Source organism: Parasteatoda tepidariorum, chromosome 3 (assembly GCF_982258835.1).
Source record: "Parasteatoda tepidariorum strain Cologne lab strain chromosome 3, Ptep-v5.0, whole genome shotgun sequence".
Classification (NCBI taxonomy): Eukaryota; Metazoa; Arthropoda; class Arachnida; order Araneae; family Theridiidae; genus Parasteatoda; species Parasteatoda tepidariorum.
Window position 1 is genome coordinate 43008102 of NC_141757.1, and position 27473 is coordinate 43035574.

The following is a 27473-nucleotide window of genomic DNA, read 5'->3' on the forward strand; positions in this document are numbered from 1 at the left end:
ATAACTTTAAAGAAAAGTTTAATGTATCAGATAAAAGCAGCAAAATGAAAACTATACTTGTCATGCGAGCAATAACAGATAAGAACTCTATTACCTTGTAACAAAAGCACTATCAGATATTAAATTTGAAAACATCATGTTCACTTCATGATCGTGGCATTTTTTCCTTTAAACAATTGAGATTTTTATATTTCTTTATTATTTATCTCTTTTGATAAATAAAATCCTGTAGATTAGTCATTTTTATTAATTTTATGCTTCAAGCCTTTTTAACTAAAATAAGAAATATACTGGGGTTATTATATTGTCAGTAAGTTTATTCATACTAATAGTATCCTTTAAACAAGTAGGTATAATTGGGAAAAAAAATTGCGGTATACGAGCGAATATTAAGGGACACATTAGGGAGTGGATTATAGCAAGATCTCCACTAACACACAGATTTGTAAGGAAAATCATTAGTTCACCTAATATATACTGAAACAACCAATCTATGAGTTTAAAACAATGGCTAAAATTAAGTATTGTATAAAGTGGCAAATAAAACACTGAATCCCTACGCTAATTTATGAGCACGGAATGCCATTTGCAGCGACAAAATCGAAATTGTTACGGAAATGAAGGTAATGGTAGATTTCAAGCCAAATTTATGAAACGTACAGTCTGATTTTTAAATTTTACCACATAATTTTCGTAGTGATTTCTTTTATTTATTTATAATTTTGCATAAGATTAGAGAATAAGAAGGTCAATTTCGAAATTATAAAGGATGATTTTTGTCTTCGATAGTCAGAAATAATAATACATGGATTAATTATATGTAATAATTTTTCTTAAATACAGCTTTAATCAAATAAAAATGGTTTAATCAAGTGCTTATTTTTTAACTTAAATACTTTTGTATAAGCTTTTGAATGAAGAACCAATAAGTCACCGAACAATATATTGTTCCGGCTTGTATAGGGGGAAATTAAAGTTGAGAACAAGTTAAATGGTCCATAATTTAGCATAATCGTTCTTGGTAGATGATAATGCTGTGCTTTAAGACTTGAAATTTGAAAAGTGTGTTGTTTGAAGCGGTTACCTGCTGTTTTAACAAAATCAGTTAGAATTCAAGCAGAGTGTTATTTTTGTTTGTTAGTTAAACACTCACGTTATTGAAGTTATTGAAGAAATTTGCATGAAAATGACCTGATATTGCAACTTTTAACTGTTAAGTGATGATAAGATTAGTTCACACGGTTCAAGGATAATGAAATAAGAGGACAAAAAAAACTCTCATGCTCTTCATTTATACCGATGGTAAAATTAGGGAGGTTTAAAAAACATTACTGAGTTTGACGACAAAAATCTAGAACGCCAAGGACATTGGAAATTCAAGTAAAATTTTATTTTTGGTCGTTAGTTATATGCTCAAGTTATTGAAGAAATTTACAAAAAATAACCCGATGTTTCAGCCCTCAATTTCTTAGTCATAACAAAATTAATTCACTCTTCCAGAACAATGGAATAGGAAGATGGGCAAAAGAAACTCCTTTGCTCTTCATTTAAAGTGGTGATAAAATTAGGAGAGTTGAAACAATATTACTGAGTCTGAAGACAAAAATCAATGAAAATGGCAATAGTATATGTTAAAGTGAGGTTTCCAAATCCAACCAGAAAAACGGCATTTTAAAAACTCTGGTAAAATGCACCCCTTTCGGTATTCACGAATGCGGATGACATTTCGAATATTTATGACAAAACACAAAAGCCAATATTTCAACTAATCTCTATTATACTTTACTATCATTTAAATTTCCGAAGTGATATCTTCATAGTAAGTTAAACAATGAAGTACTTAACGTGACTTCAAACTCTCTTTGAATTTAATATACAATCTGAATGTTAAAACGCATTTTTAGGTCTTAAAGCCTGTCTTTTAATTGATTATGGTTTTCAGATTTTAAAAAAAGCACGTGTATTTGTTATAACATTAGTAAAAATACAATTGGAACAATCTTTTACTGTAACCTGCACTTCATCTTACATTATATTATAAGAAATATTAAATAAGTTATAAAATATATAAGTAATAAATTTAAACTAAGTATACTTTATTTCATTTTCCTTTACACTAGATAAAAGAATTTTCCGAAAATATTCCCTTTATCTGAGTTAAATGTAGTAAAGAACTATAACTATAGTTAATGCCTCTTGTTGCTGACAGTTATGCTATGTTTATGACTATTTATGGCTCGCATTCTTTCATCGCTGCTCATTTATTTTATTTAAAGCTTCTAATAACTAGATAAATAAAAAACGATCATTTTTTCGAGATAATATGAAAAATGTTTTTAGCTATATCATAAATGATTTTCATTTTTGTTCCAAGATATTGCAACAAAATATCTTACTTCAATTGAAAATTGTAATAGTTCAATAAAACGTGAGTAAGTGGGCACTTTTGTTTCTAAACTAGATAGTTTTTACTCTCAACATTCTGATTGGCGTATTTTTGGAATTATATGAGTGCACATTCATCAACTTATAACCTTCATAAAAAAGTAGATTTTATGGAATGTTTGAGAAGGGAGAAAGCAATCTAATGTTTAGCAAAAATCAGTAGCTTTAGTAATAACGATCTATTTTTTTTTTTTTTTTACATATAAGCAAAACTAATCTATTCTAAAGTCACCAATCCAGAAACATGTGGGGCAATCCATTCAAAATTTACACCTATGATACAAAAAGTATATATTTTTTTTTTATTGAAAATAAATCGACACGTATTTTTGCGTTTTTGTTTAAATTGCATATTTTTGACTATACGAATTTTTGAAAATTTCGCTTTTTTGAGCACACGACTTAGCAAGTTATTTTTTAACGTACTGCCATCCAACAACAAAAGTATTTAAATACACTTTCTTGAAGTGATTTTTCTCAAACTTTGAGAAAATCAACATTAAAATATAAAATTTTTTGTTTTTGACATAAAAAAAAATCGTTTTTTGAAAAAAAAACTTTTTTTTGCAATTTGGACATCTTTGATTTTTTTTTATATTTCGACAGTGTGAAGTATAATCAATGATGATATTAATTCCAAATTTTTGGAATGGTGAGACACTTTGTTCGAAAGATATAAACAAAACAGTGACGGTGCGCATGCCGCGTATGTATGTAGAATATGGCTCGACTGTTCTCGAACTCATCCGCTATTACCTACTAAACTAGAGAGCGGCGTGCGCACCGTCACTGTGCACAAATTGCTTTTGCACAAATTGCAGAAATTAGTTTTTTTTTACAGTCACGATGCTAAAAGTCGAATCTTAAGCGCAAAATTTAGAAATAGTGATATTTAACGAATATATTTGGACATAGTACGCCAAAATTTCCTGAAAAACATTTTCAGTCTATTATATTTATTAGTATTTCGTAGAAAAAATTGATTCCGCATTTAGATACATCTTTATAGCATATTAAATTTCGCTCTGAAATTAAAAATTTATTTTAACAGTATCCGTGGGATTAATGTCTTTTTTTATTAAAATGTGAACAAGTTTCTAAATGAAATTTTAATTTTATGAAAAACGAAGCAGCTTACTCAACAACATCGCATGCTGAGTTTTAATTACAGATATCAATAAAAAAAAAGACTTATTAGAAAGAAAAGTTAAGATTATCTCCTTTCCTTATAAAACCTAAAAGTTTCAGAATACTTAATGAAACCCTTTTAGTAGTCGTTCAACTGATGATTTCATTATTTTCAAGAAGTCATTAATCTGCAAATGAGATTAAGGATGTCTTTAAATGTTGTAAGGTATCCTTTTCTTTTGATCTTAGAAAACTGCTCTCAATTCCTCTGACGGCTCAGTTCAGATTTTTGAACTTTTCGAGAATTTACTGTAACACCAATCATTATAAATGATCAACTATACTTAAAGATTCAAAGTTTTCCTCGGAACAGCAATTAGTGTTTCGATTTGGAATTCAAAAATAAAAGAAAGAATTTGTTTCCAAGAGGATCAATTATTAACTGGATGGATGTCCATCTCTGTGAATGATCAGGAAGAACGAAACTGGTTTAAAGTACGACAGTGTCTGAGAAAATAATTTCTTTACAATTTTTTTCCTAAAACAAATGGCACTTACATGTTTATTAAAAGGTTCTGAACCTCTACATTGCTGCTTATCACGTTTATAATAAGCGCAAAAATATAATGTATTTGTTGTTTAATAATAGTAAAAGGTTTTTTTTAAATCATTATAAATTTATTAGGTGGCTGTGAAAAATCCCCAAAGGATTATTGACGCCATTGATGATTATTTAGTTGTTGTAGTAAGTAATTCTAGCACTGCATTAAAAGTTGATATAAGTACCTTAAATAGATACTGTGGTGATAGATTATGCCTCTCCAAACGGAGAATGTTTTTCATATAATGTTAAGTATTTGTGTGACATCATAGTACTTGATAATAAAGGAACAGATCTTTAGATCCAAGGCTTTAATTTGAAATACTAATCAGAATAAAGCCGTAATAGTAGCTGGGAAAAATACTAAGGAAAAATATTAAATAAACATAATAAGTGAATACCGATTAAATTAACGTATTACATTCAGTGAATAAACTTAGATTTTAATCCCATTTTAAATATATAAAATTAAAATGGATTGATTTTTTATTGCAAGATGTTTTTATGCATATAAAAGCTAGAAATTTTAAAAATCAAATTGATAGGATAAAAATTAAAGTGTGAGCCCTGGATTAGAATGTGCGAATGTTGATACCCAAACGAAGATTTTATATTTGAGGTTTGGAATATATAAGTATTGGTATAGAAAAGTATAAATGGCTTTGTGAAATATTAAATAAATTTCAGTTACTAAACATCATATATACTTGTATAAACATCAGAAGTTATTTTGTAGAAAACTTTAAAATTTAAACTCTATAGCAAAGTAGCCTTCATCTGTATTTTCTGACATTATAAAATTCAATGGAATTAATATTCGTAATTTTATAATGAGTTAATTCACTTTAAAGTGTGCTTCTGATACTAATTTTATTCTCCGGCAGTTACCTTTTTTTTCGTTTCTCCTTCGCGATTCCTTAAGATTGTCTCAATCCTCTGAGTTAAACCTAAGAATCAAGAATAGTTGATTCTTAATTTTCTTCTTATTAATTATTATTAACTATGCATTGATTATTCGTAAAGTTACAGTTTTTCAAACGAGATCAAGCTGGTCACCAAAGGTATCTAGCATTAATAAATTCTTAAAGAAAGGGAAAGGGGGAAATGTCCAGTTTAAAAAATAATAAAGCTAAAATAGTTAACAAAATGGCTATTACTAATATTCGCTATTAAATCAGCCCTTAATGATTCAATCTTTAAAGGCTGCATGGTTTAGGGGAGTATGGAAGCTATAGATATATATTTTATTTCAATTCTGTTTTGATAATACTTTACAAAAATATATTTTTGGTAAAATATAATATTTGTCTTAAGGTAGATGATGTTTGTATAACACTAATCTTAATAAACATAAAGGACCGATAAGCGTTAAAATTAAAGATTGGAGCGTTCTTCTAGCTACACAAATGAACCTTACAAGTTCAAGTAGATTTTGGAAGAAATATTTTTTCAAAAACCAAGTTTAAATACACATGAAACCTAAAGGTTTTCACTCAGTATAACTTTAATCTATGCACAAGACTCCAACGAGTACGAATAGATTTTAGGATTAAAAATATTTTATATCTGAGTGGTATCAGAAGAAAATTTGCATGCTTCCTTAAATCTCGCTTGTTTTTATCATATAGTTCTGCTTTTTATGTCATGTGAAAGCTTATACGCTTACAAAAATGTTTTGTAAAAACTACCAGAATATTGTAAAATGTACCTTGTTTCCGACTCTATGGGAACACTGAAGCTCGGTAATATTTACCGAAGCTCTTCGGTAGATTTTTGAAATTAACAATAAGTTATGATTTTGTAAAATGAGATAAAACTTGGTAAATATGGCAGCATTAGGGAGATTTTAAAATGATAACATGACTTAAAAACCATTTATTCGTTTAAATTTACAATTCAGCTTTGTATTTTTTTCTAAATGTGTGGTAATAAGAGCTAAAATTTTCAAAATTAGAATTTTCGGTAAGCCGTTGCCATATGAACGGTTTAAATACCGTGGTTTAAATACCGTATATATTGGTTTAAATACCGTAAGGATGGTTTAATGGTTTAAATACCGTATATTTTGGTATATTTTCACCGGAAAAGTCATTTTCATACCGTGCGGTAATTTCACCGAACTATATTTCTCCGTGTATGGGCAGATAAGGCCAGGTGTGTGCAGATAAAGTAATGTTTCTCGTATTTTTCGGTATTTAGAGATGCATTGGAAAGTGGTGTTATCTATTTTTTAGATTATCTATCAAAAGAAAAATTAATATCAACAAATATAAAAGAAAAAGAATGAAAAAAAGTTTTAATTATCTCATATAGTCTTATAGGAAAACGGCTTTCTAGAAATTAAATATTAAAAAGTAGAGTACTGAAATTCATGACACAATCTTCACAGTTAGGAAGTTTAGAAAAATTTTAACACGAACATCTTGTAAATAAATTTAATTTTAATTTGGAACAAATTTGAGTCATATTAAGGTGCAAATTAATCTTTGTTAAACTGTATAACGCAGGATTATGGTTCCACTTAAAAGGAAATATGAGAAAGTTTAATTCCTTCTAAAAGAGTTAAAAATCGTGGGCTCGTAATATTAAAAAGCGTTAAATTTTATATTTTCTAAAAACTGGCATAACTTACTACCTTGATACTACCTTCGAAAAATAAGTTTAAAGTTTTGAATTAGTTCATAAGAGCACTGTTTTTAAAAAAATTTCGATTCTATTTTTTCTTTAAGAAAATACATTTTTTGATAAAAATAGGGCAAAAAAAATTTGAGATTTAATGAAAAACAAAACACCAGAGAGGAGTAAAATTTATTATGGTAAAATTTAATAAATATTTAATCAACATCTACCAAAACCTACAACCTAAAGACTCTTTCCTCATAATACGATTCAAGATACCATAAACTTAATAGGTTTGGCATTCAATCCACTTTTTTCCCGCTGTCTTAATATTGAATAAGACCTTCACTTATGTTTACCTCTGTAAACGTGATTGCACAAATGTTAATGAGATGATTCTTTCAAAGTGATTGCGAATCTGTAAATTTTCTTCTATTAATATTTGTTCACTGTGATCAAAGTATTATGCTAAAACCAAGCTTAGCCCATGCAAAAGAGCTGTCATTCCAGTTCATATTCTTTCACTAAATTAAGCTGTGCATGGTGGTAAATTTGGAGTTGACTATCTTAACTATCCAGTTTATTACGCTTGTTAATACTCGGAAAGCTAATTTTGAAACATTACATTTCATGCAAACGAAATCAATATTTTTCTGGCTTATCAGAAAAGATCTTTCAATTCAAGAACATTCTCGAAATCGCCAAAAACTTCTGTTGGTCCAATGACATTTCTTTTTATTATGACGCTGCAATATGGTTCCCACCAATCGAGAAACTTCTTTGGGTGAGACGGGCACTGAAAATCTTACCTTATCTGCACCATACTCACCTTTTTACCGAATGGTATTTTAAGTGTATCGCGTCGCAAATAGCAATCTTAAAATACGCGTTTTCAGATGAACATTGATAAAGACCCACCTGACTTATGACCCCACAACATTTCGAGCATCGAATTGCATTGTATAATATACGTTATCTAAAATCATTAGAGTATAATAAAAGGAATCGAACTAACTTTTTGCGAACTTTTAAATGTTCCGGAGTGATTTGCTTTTTACCTCTTCTTTTTTTTAATGATGGTGTGCACATGTTTATTTTATTTTTAGTTATTTAACCACTATGTTGCCATATTATATATAAAACAAAAATTTGAGGCTTGTTTTCTTCATTACCATATGACTATTTTACCTCAACTCAACCTTAATTAAATTTCAAATTTAAAAAGGCTATAGTTTTAGAGAAAATGCTCTTTCTGTATTAAAGTTAGCTGTTTTGAAGAAAACAATCGCCAAAAGAAGCACGTAAAATTTTTGCAAGGTGCACAGAAAGTTAACGGCAAAAATTATAGAAAATTATTGTAGAAAATTTAGATTACAAACTTTATAATAAAATAAAAATTTCTATAAACTGTTTTTATGTACGTTAAGTTAGCGTGAAATTTTTAAAGGTACCACTATTTAAACTAAACCCATTTTTTCGAGCATTAGTGACTGATAATAATATGATCTTTCTTTACTGAGCGCTATTTTTATATTATTTAAAATGGGTAGAAATGCTTTCTTACATTTGCAAGAAACTTTCCAGCTTTAAATTTCAAAAAGCCAAATTGCGTAGATAGAAGAAATGGACAACACTAGTTGAATAAAGTATAACTTTGCAACACATGGACAACAGTAGTGTTCAACTTCTTGGCCTTGTAATTTTGAACCAAATTCAGAAGACAAGAAAATTCTTGGATCAAGTATTGGAAGCATTTGCGTTACATTGAGTGGAAAACGCGAAAATCTCTAACAATTACTCTGACCGCAAGGGGTCTCTATCCCATGATCTGCCACCCACTGAGGATATTTTACGTCAGCACTGTATTTAGTATAAACGTATAAAAATTTATCTATACGTATTAATGAAAAGTGGCCACCATTCCTTGCTTTTATGAGGCTATCTCTCCTAAATTTGAAGGTGAGATGGCCACCAAATTCTTATCATCATTTAATCTCACTATGATTTCGATTTTCAAGAAGGAACTAAGATTCAACTATATATATATATATATATATATATATATATATATATATATATATATATATATATATATATATATATATATATATATATATATATATATATATATATATATATATATATATATATATATATATATATATATATATATATATATATATATATATATATATATATATATATACCATCAATGTCCACTTAGTTGGAGGAACCAAAACCAACGTATTAAAAAACAGAACTATAATTTGAGAAAAATATTCCTAAGTAAATCAGTGATGAAATTTTTCTTACTTTTTATTTTACGAAAAAAACGTTTAGTTTCAATTTATAAACAAGTTGAACTCTTTCTAGTACACTTGCATCTGCTGCCACATATTTATGAATATAGAAGATAGTTAAGTTGTCCATATCACCTTTAAGGCCACCTAACCTACATTTTCACTAACAAATGACACCGATATGCTAAAATAACAATTATTTGCTTTCTTCTTCCACAACATTGAAGTAGGACAATAAAATAAATATATTTTATATAAAATTAATGCAGCTAGCCGGGTATATAATAAAAAATATTAATGCTCTTCAATTAGATTGTATCAACATTTTTTTTATTTAGTTATTTTAAGGTTTTATCAGTCCGCATGGTATTCCAAAACCTCACCCCTTTATATATAATTTTATTATTCAATTGGAACTGAAGCTGAAGAGTTTACATATTAAGGGTAACATTTAATATATAGCCAAAAGAAAAGCTTGTAAAAAAAGCTATATGGAAAGCATCAAAACTGATTTGGTTTCCTAATAATGTATGGAGATGTTTCTAATCGTCTGATTTTTCACTATTTCTTCTTCTTTATTTTTTCCAGGTATCAAACTAGTTTGAAAATTTCAGTACCACTTTCTTCAGTTGTGGTTCGCTTAATTTTGATAGCGTTTTTGATTGTTTTCTAGCTTAAATAAAATTCCCATCCTTAATATATATATTTTTTTAACTTTATTTATGACAAGTATTCTAAAAAGTGTACATGAGATATTTTAAAATGTATATCAATTACATAAAAATATATTAATGGTTGATTATGGAACACCCTGTAAAATTTCATGAGCGCATTAGAACTAAATTGGAATTATAGTTCAATCGTTTTAACAACTTAATTTTGCATATTATATTTATTTGTATGAAAATTGAAATATGTTTTTAAAATAAACTATTTTTACAAAAAAGTACAAATGTTTTAAATTTGTGCTATAATTCATTCATTTCCTGAATTAACCTTTACATCTTGAATTAAAAGTAGTTTCTTTGATACATTCACTTATTTGTAAGAAAATATTTAAATTTCTTTGTTATTAAAACTTTTTAATATCATTACACTTTTGGGGAAATTAATTAAGTGTCATTATTTTAATCATATCAAACCTATTACATTTTTTTTTCACTTACAAAGCAAATATTTGGAGCTAAATTCGGAAAAAAGGAGGAAAATAAAACTCGTAAATAACCATAATGAGTTATTACTTACAATAAACATATAATCATTAAAAAAAATTTCGAAATTCTGATCAAGTAAAAGAAGTATGATTACAATTTTAATAAAAACTGAAAGTTTATGAAACTTAATCTTAAAATATGATCAATTAAAAAGTAATTTCGATATTAAAAGATTGAATAAAATATTACTATTGAAGATGTGATAAAATATGTTAGAAAAATTTTCATTTTTATGCGCGTATTTCTATGCATATTAAAATTCACTAGGGAAACTTAATTTAAAAATTATTCTTTCTTCAACAAATATTTCGTTTCATTTGCGATAATGAATTGAAGTGAATTAACAAACTCGCACCAGCTCTGTTCGTTTTGAATTCTTTCAACAATTTACTATCTTTTTCTTTTCTTTTCAAGCTTTCGAAATTGGATAAATGTATTAATCTAAATTCTTAATTAGAATGATTTCAAACGTCTGATTTAAAGTAATGAGTTTGCTTCTGTTGATGTGAGTATATTTAGAAACTTTCGCGAACTGAAGACTGAAAAAATAAAATAAACTAATTTGGATATTTAGAAAGTGTTAAATTATTGCCGCCTGGAGCTGAATAGCTAATGAATAGTGTAGTGAGTCCTGAAAAATATTTTTCTCTTACTTTAATCTCATCTTTAAAGCTACTAGTATTTCTGTATTTAAATCCTTTTTCGATTATCAATACACTTTTCTTCTCAGCAAGAGAACCGAATTAAAGTATTCTATTTAGTCTGCAACGTTTTTTTTTGGTTCTTGTGGACGACTGATTCACCTGCCTTTAAATTTAATGTGAGACATGTTTTACACGTTATGTTTACAATGTTTTTGAATAGTAAAGATAGTTAGAAAAATTTTATTATATATTTAATTGAAATTTAAATTTTTTTTACAGTGGGAGAGAAAAGTTTTAGCAAAGTGTTTGTCAATCTTTATAAATGTAGATTAAACTATTTTATATGTAATTACATAACTTTATTACTTTTTCATTTTTTAATACATTTAATTTTTAAATTAATATAAAGAAGTTTAAAATAATGAAATGCAGTTGCATTCAGTCAGCATTGTATACATATTGGTATTGTATTTTTAATTTTATGCATTTAAACTCGTGTATAACGTTTTAAATTAAAATTATATATGTAATATTTTCATGGTTATAAAATTAAAATTAGTTAATTCAATGTTAAGGAATTGGTTTAATAATCAATAAATGAAATCTCTTTCATTTATAATCACATTAGCTTTTGTACCTAAATCTTTAACAGTTCATGGTTTATATTATTTCTCGCTTATTATCATTCTGTTTTCACGTAAAGGTCAGCAACAATTGATAAAGGTAATCTATTTATCAATTATCATCATATGCAGGCTATATAGATAATTATGTTTATTGACTAATTATGTCATGGAATCAATTTATTAACAGTGGCAAGCGCATTACGTAATTGATACATTTATAGAACAAAACTAATTTCGAAAAATGCATGCGGGAATGTTATTGACTGTTGAAATGTATAATAAGGGTGCAAATAGAATGTATTTTTTCTAGTAGAAAATTTATGCCACCCGTTTTAGGTACGCTTTTTATGAGTTTAGCAAAAATTACTCAATGGAACAGTAAAAAGACGAGAAAAGAGCTTCTAAATTAATATTATTTAGTTAAAAATACTTATTTATACATGTTGTGCACATGAAAATGATTTTATACTTTCGTATAGAAAAATCCTAAAAACTAGTTCATTTGCAAACTAAACTTTATTTATACTGGATTGAGCAAGTTACATTCTACACTGTGATTTTCTTTTAAACATTACATTATTAATATAATTCATTTACATTTCTCTCCAAGATAAGCTTCTTTTCACTTAATAAATATATCACAGCAATAATTAATCGAAAAAGTGTAGTCAAAATAAGATTCATAATATAAAATGATACTGTGATATTTCTAATACACGTATAATGTATTATTTAATTATAAACCCAGTTGGTGGAAATGATTTAAGTTGTGAAATAGCACTGAATATTTAAGGGAAGAAATAAAAAACTCGTCCCACAGCCTTAAAATTATTACAATGCTTTTTTTATGAGAGAAATTAATTTTTGTCTCATTTACAATATTTGTAATTTAGACAGAAATAAAGTCGCATTTTAACGATTCATGAAATAAAATTAATAAAATTGTTATTTATAGCAATTACAAAAAGAGTAACAGCAGGGATAAATTCACAATATGAGAAAATAATTTTAAAAAATTACAATTAAAACAGAATAATTTTTAATATCTTTAGTATTATATATAGTACATGAACTCAGGGTGAAAATCATTAGTGATCGATCAAATTTGCAAAATTCAAATGCACTGCGAGTTTATTTAAAACATTAAAAAGTTAACTGATATGTAAAATCTAGAAAAGATAGTCTAATATGGCAGAATGTTAAGATAATTTCAAGACCTGTTAAATATGTAAATTCTATATGTTATAATCTTAAATAAAAATGTAAACCCATTCCAATTCTATTTTTTTCTTACTTATTTCCATTTGCATTTCAATTGCAAAATTCAGTCATTAAACTTGGTGAACATATGTAAATTTTACACATGTTCACTAAATTAAGATAGTGCATTTTAATTAAGTTTATAGTGCACTTTATAAAACTATATGCTTATCAGTATAAGCGTTCATATAATTTTACATAAATTTTAGAAGAACTAAATTTTAATTATTGTATCTAATATTTATTTATGGATTTTTTTTTTACCTTCAAAATTTCTTGACTTAATCAGCTTGACAATGTATAGTATTGTAGGGAAAAAGTGTACCCCTATCCTCCAAGGCCCAGTGTGTCTTCCCGTGGTTTAATAAAAAAGCAGAAAAAGTTTCTAGGTTTGTGTAAGTAAATAAATAACAATCGCGAATTAAATATTATCTTACATTTACTTTTGTGTCAAGTATATCTTGATAATATAATTTCAAAATTCGTTAAAATATGAAAAAAATAACAAAAATTAAATTTTGAAAAATTTCTCCTTTTCTTACATACATTTCTACATCGCTCAATGGATTGAAATTTTGAAGGATTGTTTTAGCCACATGTGTAGTGATATATGACACAAAATACTGTGGAATGACTCAAAATACCATTCCGTAAATTGCTTAAGAATAATATTTGAAGAATTCCATATTGTCTTATATACGTTCTTACATCACTAAATCTGTTCAATTTTCGAGGGGTTACTTGTAGACACAATTGCTTTGATCTATGATACAAAGTACTGTAGATTGACTCAAATTATCGTTCCTTAGATAGCTCAAGATTTCAACATACGCTTGGTTTGGCTATCTTTATAGACTTGAAGTTTTGAAGGTACTTTGAACATTGAACAGAAAGTGCTAACTGTTGTAGAGCTTAAGTTCTGTGTTTTATAAAACACAGAAGGATTTTTTCAAGCAGAATATAAGAAATTTAGAGTACTACTAATAAATAAAATTCATTTTAATATGCTAAGGAAAATTTTATTTAAAAAAATTACAAATAAAAAATATATTGCATAGAACGGGTGAAAATGTAATATAACAGCGAATTGAAAATGCACTTATTTTAAGAAAAAAATCTAATAGTTATTATTATTATTCAAATTTCGCTTACTTTTAATATTCTAACCGAAATAATTTACAATTTTTGTGATATGCGTTTTTTATGTTAGTAACTAATTAAAATTTTGTTTGTAATTGTAAAAGTAGTTGCTAGTGCTACGAAAAGTGCATTTAATCAAAGTGTTTCACTTTAATTAGCGTTTAGTTGTCAACAGTTTCAAAACAATAGCCAATTTCTTTTTCTAAATTATAAGAAAACATACAATTAAATTCTAAATTAAAACAATGCAATTTTTCCCCAAAGCTAATTTTCAGAAAATATATATATTCATAAAAAAACAATTTATTCACGAAAAAATGGTAGATTTTCTGGAGAAAAAAAAAGCTTAAATTGCTTTTCTTTGAATCAGAAACTTAATAAAATTGCTCTTTTATGCACCCATACAGGAAAACTACAAACTCGTTCTTTTAATTAAATTATTCAAACCATTCTAACAGCTGTCTCTCATCTACATACGGAATTAACTTCCGTACTACAGAATTCTAGATTTAGCGTAATGTCAGCAGCTGGATTTTTGATTAAAAAATATCTGAAGATGACGACAGATTAGAGCAACTAAAGTTTTGTTCCCGAAAGAAATTTTTCCAGAGCCTCTTGTTAACTAATGATACGTGTCATATTTATTATTTTCGGAAATATAAACTATGAGATACATCAAATTACTTTAAATTACCATTTGAAATTATTCTTAAAAATAAATTTTTAAATAAACTGAAATTTTGATATTTATATAAGCTTATATGGCATGATCATTATTTTGCTATTATTATTTTTTTTATTTTAAAATATGTATTAAAATTTGAATATGTATCGAATTGGGGAAAAATTTAAAGCGAAAAAATTAAAGTACTTATCATAGAAAATTGAACCTTGTAACCTTCAAATAAACATGTAGCTTGTATAAATTCTCTTGAAGCGTTATAATCGTCCATAAAACAAGAAATACACCTGAAAAATTTCAAGACAAGCTTTTGATTGGAACCCTGAGGGCAGTAGAAAAAGAGGAGGACCTAAAATTACTTGGCGCAGGATGATTGTAAACGAATTGAAAACAATAGGAAAGACATGCAGAGGGGCAAAATATCTGGCCACAAATAGAGTCAAAGGGAAAACTATGATACAGTCCCTATACTCAGATTCGGAGTGAAGAGGAACGTGTATGTATGCATCATTTAGAATTCTGAATATCAAAACATCTCCTGTGCATCTGTAACTACTTCCCCAAAGTTCGAGACTTTGCCCCGTAATAATTACACTTAGTGTGTAATATAAAGAATAAACAAGCAATTCCTCGTTTTGTTGTTTGTTTAGGTTGAAAACTGAAAAGGCGCATATTTCGCCTCGTCAATTTACGTAAACACGCATTTCAAACTGAGCCCATTATTGTAAACACGCATTTTGAATTGTGTCCATTTTTATAAACACTTCTTTTGACCTGTGTCCATTTTCGGAAAAACACGTTTTGAGCTATGTCGAGATTTCAAAACTTATAGATGAGTAAATTTATCAAGATATTTTCCATTTAATCTGCCGTGGTAGGGGCTTTGCTTTGAATGTTCAGTTCTCATTTAAAATTAGCGAGTCGCTAAAGATTAAAAATAGCAGAAAGTACTGATTTTTTTAAAAGAGCTCTTAAACATTATGCATAAAACAAAATAAAAATGTAACTGAAAAAATGTTTAACGAAAAAAATAATCATTATCGCCATATTGCTAAATTAGAAATTAGTTCAACCTTGATGATTTGAGGACGTTGAAAAGTCATACTAATATGCATGAACGGATCATATAAAAAAGCTTTGATAAATTAACTCAGAAAATGTACTTGATCCTATAAGACGCATAATCATTCGTTTCATATTACAATTAGTACATATAAACTAATTTTTTTGTCCATATTTAAGAAGGTAATTCAGTCATATGCTCACTCTTAAGAGCTTATTTTTTAATTTTCTTTTCAATTCATGGCATATCTAAGAAAACATTAAGTCTCATCGATTTGATTTCATTATGCATTTGCATGTTTTCATTGCAGATTTTTGCTGATAAATGGAAATATGTTGACACCTGACAGGAATCTGCGTCAGAACAAAATGAAGATGTGCTGTAAATTTAAAATAAACTCACATGTGAAAACTTCCGCAAATGTCAGAAAAGTTTCAGTAAGTAAACATTGTTTTAGTTATTAGTAGATTATTTTATTTGAATTTTTTCTACATTTAAACTTATAACATGTAATCCAAAGTATATTTAACAATAAAGAAATTAAATTTAAAAAGAAAATCTGAAAGTATTATTTTTTATTGAATATTATTTCGCATTACCAAGTAAAAACTAGTTTTTCATATTTTTGAAAGCAAAATTTTCAGCAAAATGAAAAACAAAATATTTTAAGCGAAAATTTAATTTAAAAAAAACATGGTATTAAAATTAAATTTCTGAGTTTCTTTCAGTTTTTGCAGCTTCTCGTGACTTGAAATCTTTCTTACTTTAGACTATTTCTTATTTAATTTAACTTGATAACCACAAAAGAAATCTAACTTAATAAGACAAGTATGACAGCAATACAATTATTATATTATAATCGAATTTTTAAGACATGAAAATTATAAGACATGGAAAATGTTTTGTACCACATAGAGAAAGCTCAGATGTTTATTATGAAAACTGCAGAAATAAATAATGTGATTTATAAACAATTTTTGAGAAAAATAACTTTAACACGTAACTTTAAAACCTTATTTGTTCATCAACTATAATGGTATAAATCATCAAATATAATGATGTTATCATCACACCTTCTCATGCACGATATAGTCATCAATATTTTTAAAAATGTGGAAAACTCAAAAAAAAAAACTCCAAAAAAAAATAGTATTTAAATTTATAAATAGATATGTACAGTAAAAATGTTTGTAAATATTATCTATGACTAAGTCAATGAAACATATTCCAAGGATGATAAGTATTCATATTTAATTTTTTCTTTGAAGCATATTTAAAATAATAAATTAAAATTAGATAAGACATAAATAATACTTAAACACAGTTACATGACGTTTTACATCGAAGCAGAAAAAAATTTTAATTGATTTGCTAGACAATAAATTAATTCCTTTAAGTTATAAAAGTAGCAAAATATACTTCGAAATAATTTATTTCCAGAAAGTTCCTGAAAAAGATATGTGTTTTTCAAAAATGTGTTCTTTTATTTTGTACAATATTCAGTAAAAATGAAATAGTACGTAGTAACAAACAAATAAAAGAAAATCTACTAAAAATAACAATAAACCACGAAATGAGATATATTGTCAAAACTTCAGTAAGAGCGTTCATTATTGCGATAGTTTTATTTTTTCGTATTGAGTCTGAGGAAAAAAACATAGACAACTGCCTACTTGTCTTTAAAAATTTTGACAAGAGCTTCAACAAACGTTGCAATTTTTCTAAACAATTTTCCAAAAAAATCTATTTATCGGAAACAGACTTATGGTTGCTTATTTTTCCCACAAAAATATATTATCATTTCATATTTCTTTTGACGTTAAAATTTTATTATTTCAGTTTTAAGCATAAACTCTTAGATGTCACTTATGAGTAAAATGTTATTTAGAAATACTTTTTAGTTGGAATTTACTTTACATTTTTATTTAAATTCTTAGGAATCTTAAACGGAAAACCTATTAAGAATCATTTTATAATTTTTACGCACTTATGAAGTATCATTGATTTAATAACTAAGACAAAATAAGAATTGCTTTAAAATTTCGATTGCTGAAGAAAGCTTTTTAAAGAAGTTTTAAGGTCTTTATTTTACTACGATTAAACAATTTGTGATCCTAATTACTTTTTAAATTTTAAAGAGACTAAATTGTTAACCATTTTTTTATCATTATTTGAATTTAAATTTGTGAACTTATGCTTTCAGACATAGAGGTGTAAAATACTTTAAACCCCACAAAGCAAAAATTGTAATATACTTACTTATTTCTTTTTCTCTTAATTCAAATGAAAATAAACATTTACACGTTAAGTAAATAGGGAAATATTAACTTTTTTGATGAAAAAATCTTGATAACCTAACAGTTTGAAGAGCCTTATTCGAATATTCAAAAACAAACATAAAATAAATTCATGAGGTAAAAAAAGTATACATTATTGTTGGCATTGTATTTCAGTGTTCAATATAAAAAAACTCTATCTTTTTATTGAAAGCTTTAATGATGTATTTGATTTATGGATATGAGATAAATTTATATTTGTTAATAAATGAAATAAACTGTATAATTTATGACATCAACTTATGTTACTACTTTCAAAACATAATTTTCACTGATAACGTAATAAGGAAATGATAAACATTTCTTTTTAAAAAACTATCTATAAATTAAACATTTTAATATGTAATTGATTTTTACACTAAAAGCTTATATTTTAGATATACTTTAACAATGAGCCATTTCTGAACACAACAGAACGTCTTTAGCATAACATTAATATATTTATTCAAGATAATCAGTGTTATAAATTATTCCAGCGACTTTTAAAAGTCTTCGTCAAATTGAACTTAAATAGATGAATCATAAAATTAAATCACTGATATGAAAGTTTCATTTATTCACTCAATGATTCGTTGAAATTAGGCGACATCAGATGATCCTATTCATTAGAAATTTCTATCGTACTTAATCATTTATTACTGAGAAACTTTATACAAAGGCCTGCCATCTGAATTGGATTTTAACGATCACGCACTTATCATACGTAATCCTTTTGGTCTTTTATTGCGAACTAGATTAAGGAACCATTATTGTCCACGCAATTGACCATTGCATTGCAGAGTTTTCCTGATAATAATCTTGATCGTTAAGAAATTAGTAATTAAAGACAAGATGAAATATATAAACAATATAAACAATAAACGGATGTCTCACTCAAAAATAGCCAACTAAAAACCAATTAAAGAAAAACGCAACGAGATAGAAATGAACTTTTACAGATCTAATTTTAAGAAATTTAATTAAACAGATTTTCAAATTAGTTTTGGATTTCACCAATTGATGACTGCTATTTGAAAAAAGTAAAAAGCAATGTCTTTAAAATAGCTATTTTTAGCAATAGCTATGCGTAGTCTGAAACAAAACTAACAGATGCTCATATTTTTCATTCTATAAAGCGCAATTTGATGCGCTAAAAAATAAGCTTTCTGATTTTTTAAGCAGAATACAGTGAATCATACTTGTTTTTTTTTATTTATTCGTATCTTTTAAGACTCTCGATTTTTTACGTTCTTCACGAATTCTTAATTTAAGGATATCTGTGAACAGAAAATTCTTACACTAGATGATTTGTAAAAAGCAGTTTTACGTCTAAGCATGTTTATACGCATATATAATTGTAATTTCAAGCCCGACTCTGAAGACAAAAGAAGTTCTAGATGAAGAAATAAGACATTCTAGCTCTAGGTAATAGTTTTAAAGAATTGAAACTTCATTCGAGTTGCTTAAAAAAATTTATGAAATCACCCTGCAGTATAATGATACCCTAGTACATGATACGTGATTATTGCTACTGAAAGTTTTTTTGCTGTCAGCAAAAAAAAACTAGAATATTGTGTAAAACTGTGAAACTTGATATAATTCATCGTTCCGGAACTAGCTGTATTTATAATGTTGAAAAAATATCCATCAAACTTGATTCAGCTTATTGCTCTAGAAAAAAGTATATACCTGAAAATTTATAATAGTGGAACAAAAACTATCAATCTTGATCTAATTTAACGCAATGGGAACAAAATATACTATATAATCAATAATACTGAAACAAACCAAATTAACCTGATTCAAAATTACCACTTTAAAGAGTATACAGCAAAAATACAAAAATGTTTAATTTATGATACTAAAATTAATTTATTTTAGGCATTTTTTTATGATTTTTATAAACCTACAAGCTTCTTATAATTCAGAAAGTTATTAAAAATCATATAGAAGCACTCGAAAAGCTCTTAAAAATAATTTTTTTTAATATAAAATGAGATTTTAATTTATATTTAGTGTGCAAAAAATGTATAAGTTCTGTGGGCAAATATGACACATTAATATACCGGACTTCAACATCTTTGGGGTTAGCGTGAGTAGTTTACTTTTCAGACAGAAGAATAATTATTTTCTGCTTTCACGCTATCGTCCAAAGTCAATTAACTAAGAACAATACTTGTAACTCCTTAGAGTAATACAAAGAAAACGTTAAAAAGTGCTTCCAGTAAATTGTTTGCTTTTCTACCTTCTGGTTAATTTCAAGTTGTGTATATACGTAGCACATTTTCTGCAACGCATACTAAATTAATAAGACCTGCTCACGCTTTGAGACTTTTTTTAATGTTATTTTTGAAGGATAATTTTTTCGCATGAAATATAAGCTTGCACAATTGAAAATATAAATATTTTTTGTTGTTGATTTGCTTAAAAGGAATAAATAAAAAATGAAAAAAATAATTATTATGTTTTTATACCACCCGCATAATATTTACGCGAATCCAAAAGTTTAAACCCTATGTTTTTTGCTTCATAGTAACTTTAAACAAGAGTAATTTATAAATTTCAATGTCACATTAGAATCGTAGTAATTATAAAACAATTAGTCAAAAAGAGTTTGAAGAAACTTTACTATACAATAATTAGAAGGAACTATACTTTAAAATATATCCTATACTTGCATACATAATGCTTCGCTACCCTAGATTTATTCGCATTAATATTGTATTTAAACTTTTTTGAAAAAGGGGAGAAGAAAAATATCAATTTTATTTATAAGAAACGAAGTAATTACGAAGAATTAATTTTGAAAGAATCCGAAATAAAGTTCTTTAAACTATGAAAATCTTGGGGAAAAAGAAAAGAAAAACCAACTTGGCTCATTTATTGGCATGTATTGTTTCCTTAATTTTCATTGCAACCCTTGTACATCATTACTCATTCCTTTATTTGTACAGGCAGCATTTCTATCTTCTTATCCATTAAGAGGCATTAAAAATATTGATATATTTATAACTAATGAATTCCTTTCCATATTAATATTTCGTTTATAAATGTTTGTAAATTATTTTACTAATTTAAATATTTTAAACTCGGTTTTTCTTTCCCTATCTGTCAATAAAAGCTGACGATAAAAGAATAGTGATTTTAATAATTATTGGCTTAAGCACTTTATATATTACGTAGTATTTAAACAGTGTATACGATCTTGAGAGAAACGTATTATCCTTGTAATCTTATGGTCACAAACTGCATTGTGCCCATTTCAGACTCAGTGCTCTTAAGAATTAAGATATTGGATCATATTATTACATTTTTGTTTCCATTGCATTGTGTGGTTATGGTATGGATAGTAGTAGTAAAAATGCAGCTTTTATTGAAAAAAGTAATGTATAAATGTAAGTAATAAACATTGATTCATATTTTACTGTTATAAAGTAAGAATTCTATATTCTAATAATTCGAGATCCGTTGATTTAAATCAGCATGATTAAAATAATCGCGGTTTAAATCTAGTGATCTCTAGAAAAATCATTGATTTGAATCCTATTGTTGTTTAAAGAAATCTCAGTAATTCATATTTAAAAATGCAAAGCATTTCACTATAAGATTGTTTAAATTTTTTTTAATAATTTTCAAAATTTAAAATTTTTGAAATTTTTTTGTAAATGGATGAAGAAGTTTTGCAAATGATTAAGAGTAAAAGAGAAGCAAATTGTTTAAGAAGTTTTAATTACAAAAATTACATTATTATTTAAATGTAATAGATTATTAAACTACGGCACTTATGAAGTGACCACCAATTAATTTTGCTATTAAAATATAGTTATTACGAAATTAAGAACAAGACAATAAAAACTAAATAATTGATTTAATTTAATTAAAACTCTATTAATGATGATGAAAAAAAATAAATTTCATAAATTATAGACATTTTAAATTATTATATTTTAAAAAAAGCGAATAAAAACATTTTATACTTTTCTAAACAATCAATGTAACGGCTAATTTTTTTATTTCAATACTAAAGTGACACTCACTAATTCCCTGTCGCGACTACATCGAAAACAAAAATCTTTTTATAACTCTTTATTCTTTATTTATTACCACAAAAATTTTTCAGTTTTATAGTTATTTTAATTCTCACAGTCTTTTTGGCCATTTGCTTTCGCCAAATTTAATATTGATTATGGGAGGGTGGTTTTATTTTTAGCTGTGTTATCTTTCGATATATAGCTAACCATGGATCGCTTCCCATGCTCCTAACTGTTCGCTGGGAACAATTCATTTACTCTAAATTTGGAATTATTGGCGATTGGCGGAAATTATTTTTAATTCAAAAAAGTTGCAAAATTTATCTGAAAAAGGCTTATTTAGTAGAGCCATTATAAAATCACATCTTTGCCTTGATATATTTTAAAATTTAGCTTTATTTTCTCTGCGAGTGTAGTTTGACAATATGGTCCTCAAAGTAATTTACAATTTAGTGTATTCATATTAATATATATTGAGGTAGAAAGTCATAGATAAAAAAAGTCATAGATAAAAAAAGTCATATAAATCGTATTAATACATGTTGTGTTAAGAAAGTCATTTCTAGTCTGCAAATGGTTCACTCACGAAAGCATTTCGTGGTTTTGCTCTCTATGTAATACAATTGCTATTAAATTAGCTCCAAAAAGTTCTCTCTTAAAAATAATATCTTGAAAAGAGAACCCAAGAGTTCGTTTTTTACAGAGTTGAAATTAAAATTGCATGTCTGCTATGTCAAAAACAAGAAAGCCGTTCGAACTAGTTGCTCAAAATACACTATAAGAAATTTCTCGGAAAAAATAGGTTAAATTACAATTTATTTAATTATTATTTTACCATATTCAAACAAAACAGTCAAATAACTAAGAGGCTAATCAATATAAATAAGAAGATAATCAAACTGTGTTAACTGTGAATAAAACCGTTTACTAACTGATTTCACCTAATACGGTTAAACAAACAAATTTGTATCGCTTTAACTGGGTTCTCCAAATCAAGCTACTTTATTCCTTGTAGCTGGATGAGTATTATAGCCAAGAGGACTAATGTGGCAATTTCATGACCGAAAGAACGGGGGTTCGTGTCCCAGCACTGACGTCACACTATTTCTTCCATTCTTTTCAACACATAAAGAGTTTCCAGAGTCCTCCACTTTCCAATATTTAATCATGGACTGTCGGAATACGATATTCTCAATCACACGTAAAAGGTAGCACCAGAAAGCTGATAAACTATCTCTAATGTCCAATAAAATTTCTTTTGCAAGGATTTGAAATCATGCTAGTTATAAATGGCTAAAAAACCGTACAGTTTCTTATTCGTGGTTTTTCAATCATACTAGTTGTGAATGGCTTCAAAACCGCAAAGGTAAAAATTGTTCTTCACCTTAAACTTTACAGTTAATTGGATAACCAGACTGATGCCGATTATTTTGCAGTAATTTTAGAATAAAAATTCTGACATTGCAGGGAGTAAAATGCAGTCTAACAGAACTCTAAAGCTGTTGATTTTCTGGCTTGATCACTTTTCATTTGGAATTGAAGCACCAATTTTTAAGCAATGTATAGAAGACTATTAGTATCATTAGTGATGTGTATTCATCAGTTTAATAAAAGTACTTAAATATTTGCATTTATATTAAAGCTGTGAATTTGATACAAGTTTTTCATTTATATTTCTATAAAAGCTGTTTACAAGATATAAGTCTTTATAATTTATTTTTATGGCTAATTATCATCAGTTACACAATGATTGAAAATGAATTTTCTTGTTAATTTACTTTTAAGTTTCATTGTATAGAGAATAATAATGATAAATATTTATGCCAGAAATGGTTACTTAATTATCTTAAACTATATTTAAATTATTATAGCTATGCAAAATGAATAAATCCGTTCATAGTATATGTTTACAAGATGATTACTTCTTTTTACACAAGGAAATATGAAATTTTTTATAGAATTGGAAAAACAAACTGCAATTTTTGTGCATAGTATATTTCTATGTTCAGTTTAATGAAGAAAGTAGGTACAGGTCTTTAAATATTCTTTTGTCTTAATAAACGCATATTAATAAAAACTAACTTAAGTAAATTCAAATTAATAAGAATTTATAATACACTTATAAAAAAAAATTTTTATTTTTAGATATATTATTTACGATGAGCAAAGCCAATATTTTATTGTTTAGCATTTTAGAAAGAAAATGTTTACATTTAACATTATTTTTTGCCGAAGTTTTCCTTTCTAATTTTTAAATTTTATATACATTGCTGAATACTAAGCGATATTTCATAATTTTTCTCCAAGCATATTAAAAAGAAAAGAAATAAGGTGTTTATTCTATCACAAAACTAGCTTGTTTTCTTGAAAAATCTCACACATTTTTCCACATCCACTTAATAAACTGCAGGCGTTTTCCTGCCCGGGTATTATTATGCAATATTTCCTAGTTTAGATGTAAAAGTATGCGCCAAGAAAACTGAAATAAATTGAAACATTCCGTCTTCGTCAAGTCTTTCAGGGAAAGAAATTGCTACCTGATTCTGAAACACAAGCCTGCAGGAAGAAGCTGGAGTTTTAGTTCTCGTAATTTAAGATACAATCCATCATCTTTCAAGTTTCTGTTTAAAAAACGCTAAGTCAGCTCCACAAATGAGCCTTTCACAGTTTCTTCAGTAAAGTGTTTGTTTTTAAGGATTCTTTTTTGTACAAAGCCTCTTTCTTTCTGACAGTTTAAGATAAATATCGGTGTTTTAGGGTTGGATGGTTCTTCTCAAAAACTGTGTATTGAAATTGAAATAGCTTTTCTCTTTCTATCTATGTAGTCCAAGGAAAGATACTACTGCTAAATAATAGATATCTTTCCATAGTAAATACTAATTAATTAAAATGTGATAGTATACTAGGTAGTTTTAATTTAAGTGAAGAATACGAGGTTAATACGGTTGAATTATAAATTGTTCAAAAATTATTGTATTTTAACGTAATACTCGTGTAATAATTTAAAAACGAGGCATTATTAATCAAATGAATATTGTTATATTATTTTATAAGTGTTTATACACATTTTATGCAACTATGAATTCGTAGTTATATGAAGTAGCTGAAAATTTGCACTCAAACATATAGCAGAAAATGCATAAAATAATTAAAAAAACAAGGTATATCTTAAACTGTGACAGAAAAGAAAATTACCAGAAAATTAATTATTATTGTAAAGATTTAAAAGTTAAAATATTATAGTAACATTTAACAATAAAAAAAAATATGATACTAATTTTTAACACAAATGAAAATATTATTTTTAAAGACGATATATATATATATATATATATATATATATATATATATATATATATATATATATTATTTAAGTTCGATTAAAATTTTTGTTTTTAAAACGTTTCAAGTAGGGAAACATTTTATTACCTTTGTTCTTTTTTCTTGACCTAAATTTTGATGCAAAACGTGGTTTAATCGCTAGTCATTGAACTCAGCTAGACGACCGAAACAAACATCTTTAAAATCAAAATTTCCATCTTTAAACTTTACTTACTACTTTTATGAGTAGTTTCTAGTTATGTCACAGCCGACGCACACGATCCAAATGCCATGAGTAGAGTTTGCGACCTTAATAGTAAAAATTTATTATATATGAGTATAGTATATAATATATAAGTATAGTATAATATAAAAAAGGAAAGATACAGTAAAAGCATATAGCCAAATAAAAATTGGGGAAATACTATATACATATATATATATATATATATATATATATATATATATATATATATATATATATATATATATATATATATATATATATATATATATATATATATATATATATATATATATGTATATATATATATATATATATATATATATATATATATATATGTGTGTGTATATGCAGAATTTCCCCAAATTTTAGTTATCTATATGCTTTTACTGTATCTTTCCTTTTTTTAGTAAAAGAAACATACCCATAAAAATGTTATAAGCAAATTACTTCATTTTAAAGAAAGGTATTTAGGAATACTGTAAATTATGAGAATAGATGTATTTTAGAATGTATGATAATAATCATATGTTATATCTTGCTGCAAAGTTTGAAAAATGAAGTACTAGACTTATATTAGTAGATTTAACTTACAAAAAATTCTGAAAATCTAATAAGGAATATAGAAAATATTCCATCATTTCTAATTATATAAAAGTATACCTTTATTTATTGTTCATTTTTCTCATCAATGCTTAAACAAATACCATTTGTTTTTATATACAGTTTCTCCCACTCTCCTCCTTTTATTTATTTATTTATAGTCTTATTTCACTTTCATTTTCTCTTTTATTAAAAAATGCATGCTTATTAAATTTTTAAAACAAAAATCTGTAAGAAGTCTGCAAAACATAACCTTTTCTAAAGTTACAAACTGAATATAATATCTTAAGAATTTCAAATTAAACATATGAATCTTTAATCAAGCCAAAAAACTAAAACACTTGGTATATAATAGTAACATTTCCTTACAAAAAATCTTTGTATGTCTAATATAGAAATTCTTTTAGAAGAGAGTTTTCTTTGCATTTTTAGTATCTATGAAAAGTGCGAAGAGTAAAAAAATATCTACCCTTTTGCCTACCTTTAAGAGTCATTGGAGTGAAAATCCTTTCACATCAAAATACATTGAAATATGAATTTCCTTTTTTAAATGAAACTTTGAAGTCGGAATATCAATGCGCGTGATAAATCCCTTTTTCTTTGCTTACTTCCATCTTTTTGTATTTTATTTTACTGCATTCACTTTTGAAACGACCCTCGTACCCTTTGGAATATCTAAGTGAACATTACACTGATTCCTTTTGAAATGAATTTTTCTGCGATCTTTTGAAGAAGAGGATTCGCCCTGTGAAGATAGTTTTATTTCCTCCAGCAGTATATCTGAAAAATTTCAGTCTCACTGAAAAGATTTTAAATAGATTTTTTATTCATTTATACGTGTTTGTTAGGAAAGAGAAAGTTTTATCCATTCTAATACGTAAACTGAAATTTAAATAAAGTGCTCTTATTATTAAGGAATTTATTTTTATGGCGTCTTGAATTCCGTTCTCAAATTTCGTTGAAAGATAACGATACCAAAGCTAAATAATTTAAATCCAACATTTCCTAATTATAAAAATGATTAGATTTATCTTTTCATCTTATGCTTTTAAGAAACATTTAAAACTAGCGTAACTAATACATAGCTAGAAGCGATTGCTGCTTGTTACTAAGCCAACTTTGTTGCATAGATTATTAAAGTTTTAAAAAGTTAATTAAATCTCGCTTTTCATCTTATGCTCTTAAGAAAGACTAGAGCAAGTACAACTGGAGATTTTGATGCACTGACATTAATTGT

General features: G+C 26.6%; 1 protein-coding gene across 2 annotated transcripts in view; it reads left to right on the top strand.

The window, feature by feature from the left end:
• The window catches only part of LOC107444693 (alpha-2Db adrenergic receptor-like), a 192585-nt gene that overhangs the window by 104560 nt on the left and 60552 nt on the right, over positions 1 to 27473 (top strand). For both annotated transcript variants that reach the window (XM_016058909.4, XM_071178697.2), the window contains exon 2: positions 16033 to 16159. The gene's annotated coding sequence lies outside the window, so the exon portion shown is untranslated. The remainder of the gene's footprint in view (positions 1 to 16032; positions 16160 to 27473) is intronic.